Here is a 5,680-nt window from a genome sequence, read left to right as displayed (position 1 = left end):
AGTCAATATTTTGTTCTGAGCCAATATGGCATTCAGAGTATCAACTTCAAGAACTCCCTTCTTCATAGGCGTCCCATTACTCACAGGATTCCTCTCAGAAGTGTACATGAACTGGTTATTAGCAACCATGTCTATGAGTTCTTGAGCTTCTGCAGGCGTTTTCTTTAGGTAAATGGATCCACCTGCAGAAGTATCCAATGACATCTTTGATAACTCAGATAAACCATCATAGAATATATCCAGGATGGTCCATTCTGAAAGCATGTCAGAAGGACACTTTTTGGTCAACTGTTTGTATCTTTCCCAAGCTTCATAGAGGGATTCACCATCTTTTTGTTTGAAGATTTGAACATCCACTCTAAGCTTGCTCAGCTTTTGAGGAGGAAAGAACTTGGCTAAGAAAGCCGTGACCAGCTTATCCCAAGAGTTCAGGCTGTCTTTAGGTTGAGAGTCCAACCATATTCTAGCTCTGTCTCTTACAGCAAAAGGGAAAAATCATGAGCTTGTAGACTTCAGGATCTACTCCATTAGTCTTAACAGTATCACAGATCTGCAAGAATTCAGTTAAGAACTGAAAAGGATCTTCAGATGGAAGTCCATGAAACTTGCAGTTCTGCTGCATCAGAGAAACTAGCTGAGGTTTCAGCTCAAAATTGTTTGCTCCAATGGTAGGAATGGAGATGCTTCTTCCATGTAAATTTGAATTTGGTGCAGTAAAGTCACCAAGCATTCTCCTTGCATTGTTGTTGGGTTCGGCTGCCATCTCCTTTACTTGTTCGAAATTTTCAATCAAGTTGTCTCTGGGTTGTTGTAATTTAGCTTCTCTTAGTTTCCTCTTCAGAGTCCTTTCAGGTTCTGGATCAGCTTCAACAAGAATGCCTTTTTCCTTGTTCCTGCTCATAAGAAAGAGAAAAAAACAAGAAAAGAAGAGGAATCCTCTATGTCACAGTAAAGAGGTTCCTTATTGTTAGTAGAAAAAGGGAAGAAGAAAAAATTCGAAGACAGATAGAAGAGGGGGTTCGAATTTGTGTGAGATGAAGTGTTAGTAGATGAATAAATAAATAAGAGGAGATGAGGAAGAAGGTGAATTTTCAAAAATTATTTTTGAAAAAGAGTTAGTGATTTTTGAAAATGGTTTTTGAAAAATGTTAGTAATTTTCGAAAATTAAAATAAGAATTTAAAATAATTAGTTAATTAAAAAGAAATTTTGAAAAGGGGGGAGATATTTTCGAAAATTAGAGAGAGAGAGTTAGTTAGGTAGTTTTGAAAAAGATAAGAAACAAACAAAAAGTTAGTTAGTTAGTTGAAACAAATTTTGAAAAGATAAGAAGTTAGGAAGTTAGAAAAGATATTTTGAAATCAAATTTTTTTGAAAAAAAAGATGAGATAAGAAGATATTTTTGAAAAGATATGATTGAAATTAATTTTAAAAAGGATTTGATTTTTGAAAAAGATTTTTGAAAAAGATGAGATTTTTAAATTGAAAATTTGATTTGACTCATAAAAACAACTAGATTTTTAAAAAGTTTTGAAAAAGTCAAATCTAATTTTCGAAATTATGAGAGAAAAGAGGGAAAGATATTTTTTTGATTTTTGAATTTTTATGATGAGAGAGAAAAACATGAAAATTATGCAATGCATGAGAATTTTAGATCAAAACATGTGATGCATGGAAGAATGCTATGAATGTCAAGATGAACACCAAGAACACTATGAAGATCATGATGAACATCAAGAACATATTTTTGAAAAATTTTTAATGCAAAGAAAACATGCAAGACACCAAACTTAGAATTCTTTAATGTTTAGACACTAAGAATTCAATAATGCATATGAAAAATAAGAAAAGACACAAAACATGCAAATGCAAAGATCAAACAAGAAGACTTACCAAGAACAACTTGAAGATCATGAAGAACACTATGAATGCATGAGAGTTTTCGAAAAAATGCAATATGAGTATGCAATTGACACCAAACTTATAACATGACTCAAGACTCAAACAAGAAACACAAGATATTTTTTATTTTTATGATTTTATAATTTTTTTGTATTTTTTTTCGAAATTTATTATGAAAAACAAAAATAAGGATTTCAAAATCTTTAATATGAATTCCAGGAATCTTGTACTCTTTAGTCTAAAGCTTCAATCAAAGGGTCAGACATGGCTTAATAGCCATTCAAGCTTTAGAATGGATTTACATCCATTGAGGTGATTAGTTGAAGACCAATCCCAAAGGAGTTTGGGTATGGCTTTTCAGCCAGATAGGATTCAACATGTTACCATGAAACTCTAGAATTCATTCTTGAAAGTTTTGAAGCCATAGAATAATTTATTTTTGAAAACATTATTTTTATTATTATTATTTTTTTTTTTCGAAAACAAAAGAAAAATTTTTGAAAGATTTTTGAAAATTTTTTGAAAAATTTTTGAAAACAAAACAAGAAGAAAATTACCTAATCTGAGCAACAGGATGAACCGTTAGTTGTCCAAACTCAAACAATCCCCGGCAACGGCGCCAAAAACTTGGTGCGCAGAAATTGTGATTACACTTTGATTATGTAAAATTCATCGCTCTTTCTTTCCCTGGTAATGGCGCCAAAAACATGATGCCAATACCATGGTTCACAACTTCGCACAACTAACCAGCAAGTGCACTGGGTCGTCCAAGTAATACCTTACGTGAGTAAGGGTCGAATCCCACGGAGATTGTTGGTATGAAGCAAGCTATGGTCACCTTGTAAATCTCAGTCGGGCGGATATAAAATAATAATGGAGTTTTCGAAAGTAATTAATAAAATAGGGATAGAAATACTTATGTAAATCGTTGGTGAGAATTTCAGATAAGCGAATAGAGATGCTTTCGTTCCTCTGAACCTCTGCTTTCCTGCTATCTTCATCCAATCAGTCTTACTCCTTTCCATGGCTGGCTTTATGTAATGCATCACCATTGTCAATGGCTACTTTCGGTCTTCTCTCGGGAAAATGATCCAAATGCCCTATCATGGCACGGCTAATCGTCTGGAGGCATCACCCTTGTCAATGGTTTACATCTTATCCTCTCAGTGAAAATGGTCAACGCACCCTGTCACGGCACGGCTATTCATCTGTCGGTTCTCGATCATGCTGGAATAGGATTTACTATCCTTTTGCGTTCTGTCACTACGCCCGGCAATCGTGAGTTTGAAGCTCATCACAGTCATTCAATCATTGAATCCTACTCGGAATACCACAGACAAGGTTTAGACTTTCCGGATTCTCTTGAATGCCGCCATCAATCTAGCTTATACCACGAAGATTCTGGTTAAGAGATCTAAGAGATACTCATTCAGCCGAAGGTAGAACGGAAGTGGTTGTCAGGCACGCGTTCATAGGGAATGATGATGATTGTCACGTTCATCACATTCAGGTTGAAGAGCGAATGAATATCTTAGAAGCGAAATAAGATGAATTGAATAGAAAACAGTAGTACTTTGCATTAATCTTTGAAGAACAGCAGAGCTCCACACCTTAATATATGGAGTGTAGAAACTCTACCGTTAAAAATACATAAGTGAAAGGTTCAGGCATGGCCGAGATGGCCAGCCCCTAAAACGTGATCACAGGATCAAAGTACGATCCAGGATGTCTAATACAATAGTAAAAGGTCCTATTTATAGTAAACTAGCTACTAGGGTTTACAGAAGTAAGTAATTGATGCATAAATCCACTTCCGGGGCCCACTTGGTGTGTGCTTGGGCTGAGCTTTAACTTTCCACGTGCAGAGGCCATTTGTGGAGTTGAACGCCAGGTTTTGATCCATTTCTGGCGTTCAACTCTGGTTTTTTATCCCTTTCTGGCGCTGAACTCCAGAATTGGGCAGAGAGCTGGCGTTGAACGCCAGTTTGCGTCGTCTAATATTGGGCAAAGTATAGACTATTATACATTGATGGAAAGCCCTGGATGTCTACCTTCCAACGCAATTGGAAGTGCTCCATTTCGAGTTCTGTAGCTCCAGAAAATCCATTTTGAGTGCAGGGAGGTCAGAATCCAACAGCATCAGCAGTCCTTCTTCAACCTCTGAATCTGATTTTTGCTCAAGTCCCTCAATTTCAGCCAGAAAATACCTGAAATCATAGAAAAACATACAAACTCATAATAAAGTCCAGAAATGTAAATTTAACATAAAAACTAAGGAAAACATCCCTAAAAGTAACTAGATCCTACTAAAAACAATGTCAAAAAGCGTATAAATTATCCGCTCATCAGCTATGAATGTCAAGATGAACACCGAGAACAATATGAAGATCATGATGAACACCAAGAACATATTTTTGAAAAATTTTGAATGGAAAGAAAACATGCAAGACACCAAACTTAGAATTCTTTAATGCTTAGACTCTAAGAATTCAAGAATGCATATGAAAAACAAGAAAAGACACAGAACATGTGAATGCAAAGATCAAGACTTATCAAGAAGAACTTGAAGATCATGAAGAATACTATGAATGCATGAATTTTTCGAAAAAAAAATGCAAGATGCACATGCAATTGACACCAAACTTATAACATGACTCAAACAAGAAACAGAAAAATATTTTTGATTTTCATGATTTTCTAATTTTTTTGGATTTTTTCGAAAATTAATTGAAAAAGGAAAATAAGGATTCCAAAATTTTTTAATATGAATTCCAGGAATCTTGCATTTTTAGTCTAAAGCTTCAGTCCAAGAATTAGACATGGCTCACTAGCCAGCCAAGCTTTCAATGACAGCTCCGGTCCAAAACACTAGACATGGCCAATGGCCAGCCAAGCTTCAGCAAACATAGATACCTCTCATGTATACAACAACTGATATTTCATCCAACTTCATATACTTATGCGTGGAAGCCTTTGTCCAAAAGAATTTAGACATGGCTTTACAGCCAGCCAGGCTTCACATGCTTCATGAAACACTAGAATTCATTCTTAAAAATTTTGAAGCCATAGAATAATTTATTTTTGAAAACGTTATTTTTATTATTATTTTTTTTTTCGAAAACAAAAGAAAAATTTTTGAAAGATTTTTGAAAAATTTTTGAAAATAAAACAAAAAGAAAATTACCTAATCTGAGCAACAAGATGAACCGTCAGTTGTCCAAACTCGAACAATCCCCGGCAACGGCGCCAAAAACTTGGTGCGCAGAAGTTGTGATTACACTTTAATTATGTAAAATTCATTGCTCTTTCTTTCCCTGGTAATGGCGCCAAAAACATGATGCCAATACCATGGTTCACAACTTCGCACAACTAACCAGCAAGTGCACTGGGTCGTCCAAGTAATACCTTACGTGAGTAAGGGTCGAATCCCACGGAGATTGTTGGTATGAAGCAAGCTATGGTCACCTTGTAAATCTCAGTCAGGCGGATATCAAATGGTTATGGAGTTTTTGAAAATACTATAATAAAATAGGGATAGAAATACTTATGTAAATCATTGGTGAGAATTTCAGATAAGCGAATAGAGATGTTTTTGTTCCTCTGAACCTCTGCTTTCCTGCTGTCTTCATCCAATCAGTCTTACTCCTTTCCATGGCTGGCTTTATGTGATACATCACCATTGTCAATGGCTACTTTCGGTCTTCTCTCGGGAAAATGATCCAAATGCCCTGTCACGGCACGGCTAATTATCTGGAGGCATCACCCTTGTCAATGGTTTC

General features: G+C 35.6%; 1 non-coding gene across 1 annotated transcript; it reads left to right on the top strand.

Annotated features, from left to right (window-relative positions):
* Positions 1-258: 258 nt before the first annotated feature.
* LOC148561699 (small nucleolar RNA R71) lies at positions 259-366 on the top strand. The gene has a single exon (XR_015886905.1). It is a non-coding gene; the product is annotated as a small nucleolar RNA R71 (small nucleolar RNA).
* Positions 367-5,680: the final 5,314 nt, after the last annotated feature.

Source organism: Arachis ipaensis, chromosome B6 (genome assembly GCF_059453495.1).
Source record: "Arachis ipaensis isolate K30076 ecotype BB chromosome B6, ASM5945349v1, whole genome shotgun sequence".
NCBI classification, from domain to species: domain Eukaryota; kingdom Viridiplantae; phylum Streptophyta; class Magnoliopsida; order Fabales; family Fabaceae; genus Arachis; species Arachis ipaensis.
Note: the sequence above shows the minus strand (reverse complement) of the source record. Positions and strands in the feature narration are given on the sequence as shown.